The sequence below is a fragment of the Parasteatoda tepidariorum genome, chromosome 9 (assembly GCF_982258835.1).
Source record: "Parasteatoda tepidariorum strain Cologne lab strain chromosome 9, Ptep-v5.0, whole genome shotgun sequence".
NCBI lineage: Eukaryota > Metazoa > Arthropoda > Arachnida > Araneae > Theridiidae > Parasteatoda > Parasteatoda tepidariorum.
Genome location: NC_141763.1, coordinates 4886294 through 4903194, shown reverse-complemented (window position 1 = coordinate 4903194; position 16901 = coordinate 4886294). Strand labels below are relative to the sequence as shown.

Here is a 16901-nt window from a genome sequence, read left to right as displayed (position 1 = left end):
AGGTGCAGAGTATAACTGTTTTGGTTAACCTATCATTGCAATGAATGTATTATAATGCTTTTTAAATGTATTGTTCTGTTTTTGTTGGGAGAAACTAGTAACTTCGTTAAGTCATGAAAAGTTCTTTTAATTGATCATGAAAAGTCATGAATTTGAAAATCTAAAATGTAGCAGATACCTTGTATGTATTTTGCAAAACGTGTTTTTCACATTGTTCTATTCAACGTTTTTACAATTCATTCGACCACAACCCATTTCGACAATCAACCAAAATCCAACTGTCGGTCCATAGTGTATGAAATCGCCAATCATTTTGCATGTTTGAAGAAATACTTGTGAGTCCGTACGAACGTCTACTGAGCCGGGTTCGGTGAGATTATTGAACTCGCATGTGCAACTCTGTATATACAATATATATGTATGTACAGTCGAACCTCAATTTCACGAATTTTTCGATATCTCGAAGAAGAAGAAGAAAATTCCCTTCAAATTTCCTATACACTCAATGTTAAAAAATACTTGATTTCACGATTTTTTTTTCTATTCCCTCAATAACTTGAATTTTTTTTCCATAAATAGTGTAGATTTTTTTTCTAAAATTAAAAAAATATTCCAAAAAAAATAAAAAATTTTTGAATGGCTGACAGGCAAGGAATGATGTGTCTTCCTCTACGATAATTGTGAGATGCTAGATTGTAAAAAATTATTCAATATAGCAATCAAAAGAGCAGGAAAGGGACAAATAGGCTGGTAAACAGGATAATTACAATTTTTCTTCAACTTTATTTAAAATTATTAACAAGGGAGATTGGTTGGTTAAGACCGCTCTCGTAGGAATCCTTGAAGCTTCTGAGTACCGCTACATTTACAGAGAGAGAGGATGACGCAACAATAATGAATGACTTCAAGAAGTCATTAAAGATCACGAAAGTAGTCTCAATATCGTTAATTCTGCTGAAAACTACACCGAAAATGATTGGGACATATTGACCAGACTCATGAAGCTTAATGACATCGAATTTCATGGCTTTGTAAACGTAGATGATGCAGTAACAGTCTGTGGTCAGTGGGATGACAATGATATCATCGCTCAAACGAAAGCTTCTTGTGAACTATCAGAAGAAAAGGAAGTCGAAGATTTACCACCCAATGTTACTAACAAACAAGCACTTTCTGCAGTGGACACTGTAAGGAGATTTATTGAGAGGCAGCCAAACATGTCAGAGGAGACATTTAAAGCTACAGTCCACTTAGAAAGTGTTATAGACAAACTTTCTTACGCATCTCTAAAGCAAACAACAATTGAATCTTTTTTTAAATGAAAGTGTAAAAAGTGTTTTTTTTTAATAAATATATAATAGTAAATAAGGTATGTAAAGAGCATTTTTCTTTATTCTACCATCGATAACATGCGATTTTCGATATCTCGAATTCGAGGTTTGACTGTATATATTAATAATGTAATTCAAAATTAATATAGTGATTACAAATATATATACATATATAGATGGATACATACATACATATTGTATATACGAATGTATTATATACGTATGTATATATTAATAATACAATTCAAAATTAATATAGTGATTACAAACAGCTATGACTATCTAATGAAAAATAATTCATCCATATGATTTACATAGAATGCAGATGGAACATTCATTACGTAGGGCGCAGTAAAGGGGAATCCTGCGATAGTTTTTAGTGGAAAGTCCCGTGCATTCTGCGTGTTAGAATTTAACAATTGGAGAGAAGATTTCGTCAGCGTTACAATCAAGAACCTTTTTAAATAAAAACAACGTACGCATAAGATGTTTGTGCAAATAGAAAAGTGGCGCTTGCTTCGATGACTTCCACAAAAGCTTCAGAATGCAAGACGGGAAATGAACTAGCGACTAGATGTCTGTGTTGTTGTTGACGTATGCTTTTAAGGCAGAGTGGGTGCGATTGTTCTTGTTTTCCAGAGGCGCCACCTATGGCCGAGTGACCAACGGAAGTCACATAAAAAATCTGTGACACACGTATACAAAAAGTTGAAGTTCCTTCTACATTTTTTGCTGGTTTTATAGATACATTCGCTCTTTCATTAAATAGCTATAGGAATTAGTAATTGCTCGATTCATTTTGAATTGCCCTGTATATTCTAAACGTTTAAATTACAAAAAGTAAATCCGCAGAGGATCAAAATTGTGATGGCATGTCTTCGGATCATCCTCCGGTATGTTTCCCAGACCGTCGCCAACAGCCCATTGTGCAGCTCTAGTGCGACGTAAATGACCTGCAACTGCTGCTACATCTACCGTGCAATAGTTCATTCATCAAGCAATGTTTAAGTTTGGCCCTCCCCAACATTTTTAGAAAATTTTCATTTGAACAATATTATTTAACAAATTTGTAAAATTTATTTAACATTTTTTTCACACATTTTGCTTTAAGGATTCTTTGCATATATGTTCCTTTAAAACAGGATTTCTTAACCTGTGGTTCATGAACCCCTTTGGGGGTCCATGGGTCATATTTTGGGGGTCCGTCAACTTATTTTTTTAAAACGTTTGGATCAATAGTATTTAAATGACATTCATCTTTTTTTCCCTAAAAGGGGAAAATACATATATTTGAAGCTAGGTGAGCGAGATACAGAAATTCAGTTCAGACTGCATACAGCCTACTAATATCCCTGCCATATTTTTAACATCCCCCACTAACCGGCTTACAGTTTGCACCATCAGAGGCAACCCCCTGATGGCGTCCGCTGTGCTATTTTTAATCATCCCCTATCAAACTACGTACATTTGACACCTTGTCCAGGTTACTAGATCTGGAATTTTTTACCAAGAAGAAAGCCCAGTTTTTTAAATCTGCAACATTAACCAAACTTGCATTTGGTATTCCACAAAAACCTCTGGTAGAGGATTTTCTCAAAAATGCATATCGTATACTATTGGAGGGACGTTAATTAAAGCCATGTGCGCTGGAAATGGTTGAATTAGTCTTTGGACAGGAACAGAGAAAGAAAAAACTGAGGCTATTCTATTGTCAAATGGTGTGCTACTTTCAAGAATAGTTGAAATTTCTTGCAATATCTTGAAGCAGATCATCGATGAATTAAAAGCATCGCCAATTTCCTTTAGTATGCAACTGGATGAAACTATAGACATCTCGAATTGTAGTCAACCTCTTGTTTTAACTCGTTAGGTGTCTCTTTATACTATCAAAGAGGAATTCTTATTTTGTGAGTCTCTTTTGTAAACTACAAGGGAAGTTGATGTTTTCTTTACCAAACACGACTTCGACGAGAAAGCAAGGAGTCCATTGCACCACAAAGGTAAAAAAAACTGATCTAGACAATCAGTGGTGGAGAACTTCAAAGCTCTTGAAGTAGCAGCTAGTGAAAAGGGACAAACCATTAATGCTGACAATACTTAATATGTGAAGATAAACAGAGGGCTCACTAAGGCAATGCATTTGCATGTAACTGATTATGAATTTGAAGCTATTGATGAATTTAAATATGTTAGGAGTACTGTAACCTGCAAAAATGACATAAATACCGAAAACGATAGCCGTTTAGCAATAGCAAACAAGTGCTACTTTGGTTTTAAAACCCAACTGAAAAGTAAATTTCTTAAACAAGATACAAAATTAACCATATACCAAACAGTCCTCCGGCCTGTGATCCTATATGTTAGTGAGTGCTGGACTCTAAATAAAATTTCTTATTTTTGAGAGAGGGTTACTCAGAATAAATTTTGGTGCCGTCAATGAGAATAACAAATGGCGCACCCTTTGTAATCATGAGTTATATAAAAAATATAAACAGCCAGACATAGTTCATGTTATTAGGACCAATCGCATTCGATGGCTGGGACACCTTTATAGATCTGAAGACCATAACATCGCTAAAAAAGTAATTTTTTTAAACTAGAAGGTACGAGAAAAAGCAATCGTCAACCGACCAGGTGGCTGGACGCAGATGAGAGGTACCTAGGGATAATAGGAATAACTAACTGGAAAGCCATGGCACAGAATAGATCAAGATGGCAAAAAGTTATTGGGATGGCATTGTTATGTCATAAGCTGTAGTGCCCAAGAAGAAGAATTTATATTTTGTAATATAAATATTTTCTATTGTGGTGACATCTATTGAATAGCAAATGAAGCAAAATATCAAGAAAAAATATTTCTTATTTATATTTTGTAATATTTGTATTTTCTATTGTGGCGACATCTACTGAATAACAAATGAAGCAAAATAATAAGATAAAAATATTTATTATTTATATTTTGTAATAATAATAATATTTTCTATTGTGGCGACATCTGTTGAATAACAAATGAAGCAAGATATCAAGAAAAAAATAAATATTATTTATATTTATAATATAAATATTTTCTATTGTGGCGACATCTATTGAATAACAAAGGAAGTGAAATATCAAGGAAAAAATATTTATTATTTATATTTCCTAATATAAATATTTTCCATTGTGGCGACATCTATTGAATAACAAAGGAAGTGAAATATCGAGAAAAAAATATTTATTATTTATATTTTGTAATATTTGTATTTTCTATTGTGGCGACATCTACTGAATAACAAATGAAGCAAAATAATAAAATAAAAATATTTATTATTATAATTAAATTATGAAGCAAAATAATAAAATAAAAATATTTATTATTTATATTTTGTAATAATAATATTGTGGCGACATCTGTTGAATAATAAATGAAGCAAAATATCAAGGAAAAATATTTATTATTTATGTTTTGTAATGTTAGTATATTCTATTGTAGCGATTTGATCGATCACCCGATTTGAGGTTCCAAACGCATCTTTATAGAAAATCTAACTGAGTCATGAAATAAATTTTCAGTGGAATAGAACTTTTGTATGGATGTTTTGATACAATTGGATTTTCACATCACTCTCTTATGGGATGGCGTTTGACCACCAACACAGAGTCTATCGTCTCAATAAGAGAGATGGTTTCACTCTTTGCCCTTTCTGTTTCCTGCCTTAAACTATTTGTTCAAGTCAAACACTAATTTTAAAGCTCGTTTCATTCAAAAATAGATCACGATTTTCCTTTTTAATTATGTGTCTCTTCTTCCGCAGCAAAAGATTTCTTTTGAATGATTCTCAGAATTGCCTTTGAGGAAAGGAAATTCGTTTCCATAAACAAATGGAATATACAGACGTTAAAAGGAAAACCAGATGTTCTTCCTAGAGAAAATTTTCCTTGGGAGATGTTTTTACTGAACTCTCGAAAAGTGTGTTTTCATTGTTCTCAACGCTCCGTTTTTCTCCTTCTTGTAAAATAACTAGTTGTTCAAAGACCACTGAACCGAGGGGGGTAGGCTAAGACACAGCCCCTGTTAAGATTATTGTTTTCTGCTTAATATTTGTAGAATTAAATTTACTATTTGAAAAATGATTTTTTTTGTTTGTTTGAATTCTAAAAAAAAATATATCAAGCTAAATTTTACATTTCCAAGGTGAAAACTTGCACCAAATTATCCCTTTGCAGAAGAAATAAACGTCCCCTATTGCTGACCGAAGGAGAAAATTCTTAGCTTCAAATGTCACAGGAAACAGAATAAAACAAAACACTGAAATAGAATAGAAAAAAAATACTATTAAATAAGTAATAAATAACTTACTGGTAAACAATTTCCTTTATTAATTTCACTTTAATTTTAAAACAACTCGAATCATGAAGTATAAAATTGCGCGTTCGAATTCTTGCAGATAGTTAGGGTTCAGCAGTGAACTGATCGTTAAGACACGGTTCAAAGCTGATCACCGAAGTCAAACATCACTGGCTGCGGTCAGTGTGCGGGTGGGTGACCACTTGGATCAGTCTGCACAGGGACTGAGTTTGTGCTGTATGGGTCATCGTTAAACTGTTCTACGGTAAAGTTCTCGAATTCACGTGCAGGTCGTTTGGCTACCGAAGCAGGGGTGCAGAGGATCAAAAGCGATGGCATGCCTTCGGATCATCCTCAGGGATGTTTCTCAGACCGTCGCCAGTAGCCCATTGTGCAAATCTAGAGCGACGTAAATGAACAACTAAGACTACTGAAGATAATTAGGACCCGTTTAATGCTAATATACATATACATACATATATATATATATATATATATATATATATATATATATATATATATATATATATATATATATATATATATATATATATATATATATATATATATATATATATATATATATATATATTCATTTTCACATTTCATTTTTTTTTTAAATAAAATGTTGTTTATTTTTTTTACTTATTATTTTCCACCCCCTTTTTTTCATATGTCTATAATTTTTCTTTGTTTTATTCCTCATTTTGAACTTATATATATATATATATGTGTGTGTGTGTGTGCGTGTGTGTATGGATCTTTACCGCCTATAGTTCCGGATTAATGTTTCAGGTGTATTTTGAAGCCACGTGATAATTGTGATTTGAGATTCTTTTGAATCGTAGTTCTTGCAAATGTTGTATTTGTTTATTTATTACTTGTATTTACAATGAGTTCTGAATAACACAAACAATAACTAATAAAGATGTTATATAATAAGAAAAATAGGGAAAAGATAGTACGCTTATATTATTTTATTAATGTTAAAATTTATAAAGGGTATATAATTTTGACATTACTTGTGAAATAGTAGTGTTCAGTAGAAGTAACCTGTGGTTCGATCAATAATAAATATGTAAACCTAACATATGAAAAAAGAATCGTTATAAAACCCTTCTTACCTTTTCAATGATGTGTGCCAACTTTTAAATTTAAACCTGAATTATAATTGATAAACTTGATCTTGCTGCTCGAACAGTATGCTAACGTGTACAGCTTGCGACAAAAACAAACAGTAATAATCGAGTAAAAAAAAGGCCAAATCAGAACTGCCAAAAAAGCGAGTTATTCAAAATCTAGCAACCATGCTACCTTTTTTTTTTTAACACTATCTATAAATTAGCGAAAACAAATTTTCACTTCAAACTCACCAGAATGACTTAATAACATTACTATCTTATGAAATATATCGCAGGTTTGAGCTCAGAAATTATCTAATTTGTTTCTTTTATTGAAAACAAACTTATCCGTTTGAAAATATCGCCTCGCAGAATAAGCAGTTGAAAACTTTCTAACCGGAACTAGAGCAGCAATTGAGCTCGAGATCGTTTACATTTATATTGAAAACACCATCCATGGGGAACCACCACACTTGTGATACTTCCGCGGTATCTGATAAGTTTCATTTGAAAAATTCTTGTTATAAGTAAACACTGGGATTCCAAGAAAGTCTATTTAATAAAACAGTTTCGTTTCATCCACTCGATATCGTTCGTTCTCTGCCCACATTAACTAAATAAAGAATCAAAGTTTGCTATCGGCATGCAACATTATATTGCAAAAAAAAAAAAAAAAAAAAAATATGCTCTTTAACAGCTGTGTTAATGTAACAAAAATTAAGTGGATAGTAACCTTTTGAGTATTTCAAGTCTTAATTTTAACTAGTTTTGTATCCCTCCACAATTTGTTTATTCATTAGCAAAATGTGAAAAGGTCATTTCATTTAAATTAGTTTTAGATTTCAAATACGCGGATAACTTGTTTTCGAATGTTAGTATTATCGAGTTAAAAGCGTTTGTTTATCCCAGCTGATAGTTGTTGTATTCATGTTATTGAGGATAAAGATGATCTCCAAAACTTTCTGAAAAATTGAACAGTTAGTTAAAAAAAATGGGTGCCACTAAAAGGAAAATAAAAAAATAAAAAAAATAGCCGAAAATTTAAAAGTACGGTATTATCTAACTGTGTAGACAGCATTTATTGTCATATCAAGCGATTTGTGAACGAACTTCCATTTTGCGAATTTCTCTATTTTGGAAATTTCTTCGTAAAATAACTTCCGAATAGCGAAGTGAATTTTCTATTCAACGAACTTTTCTTTGAGATCCATCTTCCCTATTTCCCAAAATATTAAACTTATTAACGCATTTTATGGGGGAAATAACCTTGAATTGAATTTTGAAGATACTTAACTTTTAGAGAAGGCAGTGAAATCACTTTCTCTTTTTGTTCGCATTTCAAACGAAAAACTCTAACATAAACGACAAAATTAACGGATTTTATCAGTAGCCATTAAACTTTAGAACGCACGCATGTTTAATATTACTTTAATAATAAAAGCAGCAATAATTTTATGCATAAATTTAGCTTCTTTTAGTTGAAAATGTATGTAGCATGATAGTGTAATACTGGATAATGTTTTGCCCTGTTCTTGCTTTCCATGCAGATTTCTTTTATGGTTAAGATTTATAAAATAAATAGTAGTTACTAGTTTACAATATAAAGGTGTATCCTTTGCTATTTTAATTATGTCTAGTGTTTATGAATTTTAAACCTGTTTTGTGTCGTTTAAGTACTTCAAAAGATGATTTTATATTTAACAAATTTTCCATATAACGAACTTATTATCGGGATTTAGCGACTTCGTTAAGTTGAGGTCCGACTGTATTTTAATAAACGAATGAAAATCTTTGTAATCTCATTAGAAATGAAGGGACGTTTTTCTTCCATATTCATTCATATAAAAAAACAGAAAATATTGAAAATATTTTAAATAATTTTTGAAAAATTTTCCCTTCATGTAAGTTTATTTGAAATCGCTACTCTCTCTTTTTTTTTTTAATTTCACTTCATGTTTTATTCTGTTTTTTCTTTTGATTTCATTTTCTGTTTTTACGCGTTATTTTTACTTATTGTGTTCTATTTAATTTGTTGTAATTGTTTTGTAAAATTTTCTGAGTGCTCCTCACACTATTGTATTGATATAGTTTGCTTCGGCTATATTGATGCAATATTAGAAAGCACTCTTTTTTTGCGGATATAATTGTGTGGGTTGATGAAAAGATTATATCTCTTATTTTCCAGATTTTTTAAAAAAAATTTTGTCCTTTTATTCGGATTGTTTTTTTTTTCTTTTCGGTTTCGTGTTATTTTTATTTTTTTTTCTCTCCCCCCCCTTTTTCATCGTTCTGTATATTTTCCCTTGTTTTCTCTACAGTTTGAACTTATTTTATGAGTTCTATTTACTTGCAGCTTACGCGCAATAAATAAAACTTATTGTTTTTCTAAATTTTCTTCGTGTTTTTTGTATTTATTTATTATATATATATATATATATATATATATATATATATATATATATATATATATATATATATATATATATATATATATATATATATATATATATATATATATATATATATATATATGTGTGTGTGTGTGTATTTATATATGTATGTATATATATAAGTAAAGATATGAGTGCACTATTTGAATTGTCGAAGTTTTGCCGGCAAATTTTCTTCATCGCGGGATAAATAGCTTAAAATAAGAGTCCTATATATATATATATATATATATATATATATATATATATATATATATATATATATATATATATATATATATATATATATATATATATATATATATATATATATATATATATATATATATGCATTATTCTTTTTCTCTTATGCTTCCTGCAAACACGTTAGAAGTAAAACAGTTTTTTTTTTTAATTTCCGGGTAGTTTTTTTAAATTTCCACAGCAGTCATTCCGTATCACCACTATTTCCTCATAAAGTTTTCTTTTTAATCAGGGGAGAGAGCAGATTAAAGATCTTTTTACGTTCGACGACCTCCCACCTACCACTTTGGAAGGGTTTTTTTTTTCACCCGTGGGGAGAAGGGGGGAGGCATGCAAATCGCTGACAAACTTCAGGTCAAACTATTCCCCCCCCCCCCGTCTAGGAATGTTGCCGGAAAATCTCTTTCATCGCACTCCACCATCGCCTTATTGAAAGACAAAGATTCCCCAGTTATAAATTTGAGTGATGGTGGCAAAGAGTTTCCGTTTCCGGGTTCTTCTCCAGGCAGAATGATGGTGAATGAACCTGGATGGAGATTCCACGGAGAAGTTTGCCACCCATATCGAAATCTCCTCAAAAAAAGACAGATCTCTACCTGCTGACACAGAACGAACCGCCATTTTCTTTTCTTTTTTTTAATTTTATTTTAGAAACTCGAAACCCATCCGAATTTTTTCTTCTTCTTTGTGAACGGAAATTTCGAAGGCATATTTTGGTAAAACCTTCGTAAGCTATTTAGGCATAAAAGAGTGATAACAAATAGCTATGACAGAGATGGGCAAACTACGGCCCGCGGGCCAACTGTGGCCCGTAGGAAGGTTTTATCCGGCCCGCGGATGGTACATTCTGAGTACTTTATCTCAGTACTTTATTATGCTATGATGCTTAAAATAAAATAAAACGTAACTTCAATAACTATATTTTGAATTCTCTTTTTCTCAGTGAGAAAAATAAAACTATTACATGCAATTAATTCCACTTCAAACATATAAATACAAACACTCACCTTATAATTTTTTCAAAGGAACAAGGTGTTGCAGAGATTATAAGAAATTCAAAAATTTTTCCAGAGAAGTCTATTTGACCAGGTAATCCAAAACATTACTAGTTGACTTCCTATTGTTTGGCAGTAAGCTATGTATTGTTACCAATCAATTTAAAGAAAAACGTTCAAATTCTTATTTTTAATCAATATATATGAAATGTTCCTTCACTGGTTGATTTACCCCAGGGATGGGCAACTACGGCCCGCGAGCCAACTATGGCCCGTCGGAAGGTTTTATTCGGTCCGCGGATGGAATTTTAACTTATCGATGCAGGGCAAATATAAAAAATATGCATCTATTTTCTTGTCGACTTTGTTTGAAGCTATTTATGTTCTTTCTTTTTTTAACAAAGTACTGATGACCTTTTTACTTTCTCTATTTTTGTTCTACAAAACATGAATGGATGGAAATAGCACAAAAAGCTTCAATTGGTAAAATGTTGAAGGGAGAAGTTCTTTATAGAATAGCAGTAGATCGGCTCCAATGTCTTTCTCGAGGAGCAAACTTATGGAATCTAACATAGGTGAATTATGCTTCACATGTGGCATTTTAAGCTCCACCGAGAGGACAATCTAGCAATCATGTGATGCAGTTGTTTCTAAATATGCCAATGTTTGAGTTTTACAAATCATTACCAAAAGCTAGTATCCAAAATCTTAATATTACATGTCCAGAAAATCAGTGCTATGTTTGCTGAATCTTATATATATGTGAAAAAGAGTTTTCAACTAAACATTTTAAACAATCATTTAAACAATCATCATTGAAACATTTTAAACAATCATTTTAGAAGTAGACTAACAGACAAGCATTTAGTCTCGTTCCTTAAAGTAAGCACATCTCACTTCGAACCTCACATAAGGAACTTGTAAAAATGAAATCGAAATTTCATTCATCTCACTAAATATTTAAATTAAAGCTTAAATATCGCTTTTTTTTTAAATTTAAATTTTGAAGTTTTTATTTTGCCCACCAAGCAATTTTTTTCTCAATTTTTGGCCAAAAAAGTTTGTCCGTCCCTGAGCTATGACATCAATTAAAATCCATTCAATGAGTATCCGACGCATTATTAATGATGGCATTAAACAAATGATGTACTGATTGTTAGACGCATTCTATGTTAATTATATTATCAGGTGCTTTTACGCAACCGGTTTACACTTGCTCCTGTATCAATGGGGTTAACATTGTCATGCAATACGTTTAAAAATAAATACAAATAGGAAGTATATAAAAAAAATCTTCCGAATAAAGAACCCATTACATGTGTGTTTAAATATAAAAGTATTGCATATAAACTCGTGCAAAACATGCAATTATTAAAACACCACAGTGCGCCTAATAGTATGTTCTAATTATTAGCAATATACTAATATAATACCTGATATAATAAATATTCCATATGTATATAATATATCGTGATGGCTCAAGGGATAGAGCGTTCGCCTTTCAATGAGGTAAACCGGGGTTCGATCCCGGCGATGGTTGGTCGATACGAATTCCGCATCCGGCTTGCACCGACCACAGTGCTGATGGGAAATATCCTCAGTGTTGTAGTCGGATCATGGGTTAGAGTCCCCTTGCCGTTAGGCTAACCGTGGGAGGTTCTCGTGATCTTCCTCTCCATGTAACGCAAATGCGGGTTAGTTCCATCAAGAAGTCCTCTCACTACTTGATCCAGGAGTTCCCTTGTCTTCTGGATTGGTTTCAAAACGACAAGGCTACGAAGTTGAATATTAGTAGTCGTAAACCCCAAAAATTGGGTCGACTGTTCAACGACGGTTATACTATAAAATAAAAATAAAAAACTTCCATTCCATCGATGCAACGTCATTCCAATGTCCCCTACAGTATTATTCTAAAATTTAGGTGACTTTTTTTTCTTCCGAAATATACAATACATTTTTAATTTTACTTTCATAGTTTGATTTTGCTTTTGAAGTGTGATATTCTACGAATCGGCATTATTGTTTTTATGACTCCCATTCTTTATACAAGCGTTTTATGACTATCTGAGCGCAGAAGATATTTGCCAAAATTTTACATTTTGGGGTACAATGAATTCTTACATAAAGAGTAAAAAGCACATGCACTATTGACACTATCTATTTGGATCCCTCTGTTACATGCACGTTTAAAAAGGTGTAATGTTTATACAGTCCCTGATCAAATTATTAGACGCACTATAAGATTCTATTTAAAATCTTAATTATCAGGTGACACTATACAGCTTTATTGTCTTAACTCGACTGAAACTGGTTTGTACTTGTTTACGTTCGTTTATTAATGGGTGAAATGAGACGATATATAATATAATTTTGACAATATCTCTATTCTCTTACACGGCGACAAAAAAAGGCCTCATCACAACTCCCCGAGTGGCAACGCTAGAAAATCGACCCATGATTGCCGCTAAAAATGTCACATGCCAAAACTAGATGAGGTCAACATATAGCGCTTTTAAAAACGGAAACGGAAATAACCAGAGAGAGCATTCTCACCAAATGTGATCTCTTCCGAAATTCACCCTATCAGCTGCGGCAATTCTCATACTATTAAGCTAGGCAGAAGTGAGTAGTCTTTGTCGATAGATCTCTATTTTAGTATTTTGTCGAAAGCGCTTTTTCTTACGAATTTATTTCTTTTATTTATTCATTGAAAAATGAGTCTCAGTCGTGCTGCTACGCTTTAAGATTTTATACTATAGCACATTTCTAATAGGTTTAACGAATTACATGTCATTTATTTGAATTCAAATTTATTTTAATGACTTAGTATTTACTAAAAAGATGTAATTTTTCTTTTAAAAAAAAGTTTTTATACGGATTTGAATGATTGTTTTGAATTCTTAGAATTTTGTGCATTTGCAATGTACCTAAGTTAGTAGCGAGCGAAGCAAACCATATAAGATTGCATAGCAATTTTCGGGGATTGGGGAGCAGGGGGCGCAACCCACTAGTCTAATATAATTTTGACAGAGGATATATCATATAAAAGTAGAATATTTTTTATTTCAAGCATCATATTAGTATATTATAATAATTATTTCGAATTATTAGACACACTGTAGTATTTTAATAATTGCATGTTCTGCACCAGTTTACAGGCAATACTCTTATATTGAAACATACATGTGATGGAGTTTTATAGATATGCTTCCCATTTGCATTTATTTTTAACGTATTGCATGACAATGTTAACCGATTAATACACGAACGTAAACAAGTGCAAAAGCCGAGCAGTGTTTCCCAAAGGAGTACTGGAACAATTTAGCGGGGGTACGCGTTCTTATGCGAAATATCTAGCAACAAACGAATATTTAAAAACAAAGCTAGCCATAAATATTTACGATGACGTATTTTTCTATTGGCTATTTTTTGCAAAGTTAACAGTTAATAAAGAGTGGTGTCAACAGCCAGTTGTGATTTTCAACTTTTGTGCAATTTTTTCATATTAAAAAAATACATTCATTCTTTTTATGAGTGGTACACAGCGTTACGAACAATTTAGAAAAGGGTACACAAAAGTCATAAGTTTGGGAGGGAAGCACTGCTGTAGAGTATCTCCTGATAATTGAAGATTTTACGTAGAATCTTACAGTGCGTCTCATCATTTGGCCAGAGACTGTCATGCAATTAACATTAGATTGCCTTAAGGAAGTCATTTTGATTGCTTTTAATTTCAATTGGAAAAACAATGATGCATATAATGACACAATTTCTTAGAATTTTGTACAACATATAATATTTTTTATTGTTAATATTTACTAATAACTTGTTATCTAACTATAAAAAATGTAAAAAAGTATTAAAAACTAATTTTATTCAAATTTCTTTACGCATTATTTATTTTTTTTACAATTCAGTCATTCTGACTGCTTTTGGGCAATATAGGCATATAATAAGTTTCAGTCTTTCTAAGTGTTAAATGCTTTTGTTTTGAGATGCCTGTTTTAAAGAATATCTTCTGAAAGATTGAAATTGTTTGGAAGATTCTTTGTCTTAAGGAATATCTTCTGAAAGATTGAAATCGTTTGGAAGATTCTTTGTCTTAAAGAATATCTTCTGAAAGATTGAAATCGTTTGGAAGATTCTTTGTCTTAAAGAATATCTTCTGAAAGATTGAAATCGTTTGGAAGATTCTTTGTCTTAAAGAATATCTTCTGAAAGATTGAAATCGTTTGGAAGATTCTTTAAAAAAAATAAAAAATAAAATATCTTTTGATGAAGAAAAAAAAAAGGAAGTCTTATCGTAGGAAAAGAGTATCTTTTGCTGCCTGTCACTTTCACTTTAACGGAATATTATTAACACTTAGGTTAGCGCGCTCAAAATAAAATCATCACCCTCTCCCCCCTTTTACTCATAAATATGACTAAGAGACGACGTTCATTTGCCGCATTGGGGGAGGGGGGAATCCGAGGTTATTTTTAATAACATAATTATGAGAAGGCATCTGAAGAAGTGGACGGAAAAGACCGTCACATAAACGGATGTTTAGAATATACAGTTTACAAATGGAGTAAACATTCTAACTGCGGATGATATTTGTTTATGTTTACAGTAGCAACATGTTTAACATTAAGAGCCCCTCTTTTCATTATTTACGTGCGGTCATGTGATGGCTCGGCGTTTTAGGTTTTCGAAATAGTTGTGTAGGGGGGTAAGGGGGTCAGGAGAGGGGTGATTTCATTCATGCAGAATATTTATATGAAAATTTGTTTGTACAAAAGTTAGTTGGAGTCGAAGAGTTTCCAGAGTCAGTTCTCACTTTAAAATTCATTTCTTTCGATGGTTGTTCGCGTTTTCCTTAAATGACTACGCATTTTGGATTATAATTATTTAGCATTTTTTTCGGTAAGTCATTCATAACTTTTTTTGAATTTATTTTTTATCTAGATTCGTGTAGTATGGATTGTCATTATGAACCCAAGTCCAATATCTTTGATTGTCAAAAGTGACATCAAATGACCCAAAAGAGTTATAACCTGCACAGTTGGGCCAGCATCCAAGGTTTCGTGGCCAAAATTAGTAATTCGATAAAATTTGTTTCAAAATTTGTATTCAGGGGTTCTTATGTGCAGGTAAATTGAATTAATTCATAGTTGAAATTTTGAAATACACTAAAAATACCACCAAAAAACAAACAAAATGGCGGCAGAAATAGGGTGAGCAATAATAAAATAGTACGTTTAAATAATTAAATATAGCAATGAAAATATAACAATTTTCGTAATTTTGTATTAAAAATGAAAAGCAAATTATATTTCAGAAGTAATATTACAAAATAACGAGACTTAATTACAAAATAACGCTAACACGTGAAGAAAAAAAAACATACTTTTTGTATTTCGGTATATTTAGTCCACCTTTGCAATACCGGCAAAATGGGGTAGGTTTTTTCGAAAGAAGAAACGTCAAAGAAGACAACAAAAAAAAGTTTTAGCTAATGACCTCGGGGAACTTTTTGGAACTTAGTTTCGAAAGTCATTCAAACATTGTAAAATGTCAAATGATGAGATATGAACTATAAGTTTGTCAAGAGTATTCACTAATCCAACACATTGAAAAATTGTACTATCATTTCAGACTCATTACTCTGATAAAAATGTAAACAGTAAGGTGAAATTCCTATATATATTTCTGAAATAAAAATTTAAAAGTTAAATTTTAAAAAAAAAATTTTAACATATTTTTCATGACATTGTACTCTTGTCGGTCCAAAAAGTAAATTATAATGTTTGGAATTATTATGAATACTTAATTTGGGGAACATTAAAACTGCCTATTTTAGTTGAAAATTTAATTTTTGACTTTTGGTCAAAGATCATGGTCTTCTGGCCCACAGTGACCTGGAATGAAATGCCGAGGAGAAAAGAACCAATTGCAATTTTATCTATTCATCTTATTTCGCGTAGAATTAAATGAAAAGTTTGAGCACGTCCCCCTTAAAACACCAGAAAGGCTAACGTTCTGAAATTTAAACAGTGCGTAACAAGAAGCAGTTTCATCCCCCCGATTCTAAAATTCGTTCAAAAATTTAAATTAGATTGTTCGGGAAAGACATTTAAAAAAATGGAATTTTCTCATTGGCTTAGAGCAAGCGCCATTGGTGTAAATGGAACTGCAGACGATTTTAAATATAGCGTCAGTGATGTTCGCTCTCCTTTAAATTAAAAAAAAAAAAAATGCCGTTCTTAGATATTTTGTTATTTTTTATTCGATATGTCACGTAAACCGCTTGAATCATTTTGGTTAAAGGTTCTCACTGAAATAAGAAAGTAAACTATTAGTACTAAAGAGAAAAATTAATTTATAAATGGCTCTAACAGATTTAGAAGTAGCATAGTCAATCGCCATACGATTATGGATGCTTAATTAATTT

General features: G+C 31.7%; 1 long non-coding RNA gene across 1 annotated transcript in view; it reads left to right on the top strand.

Annotated features, from left to right (window-relative positions):
- Positions 1-15251: 15251 nt before the first annotated feature.
- LOC107447076 (uncharacterized) overlaps positions 15252-16901 on the top strand; it is a 50248-nt gene continuing 48598 nt past the window's right edge. Inside the window, exon 1 of the long non-coding RNA XR_002376556.4 lies at positions 15252-15373. This is a non-coding gene — a long non-coding RNA (uncharacterized LOC107447076). The remainder of the gene's footprint in view (positions 15374-16901) is intronic.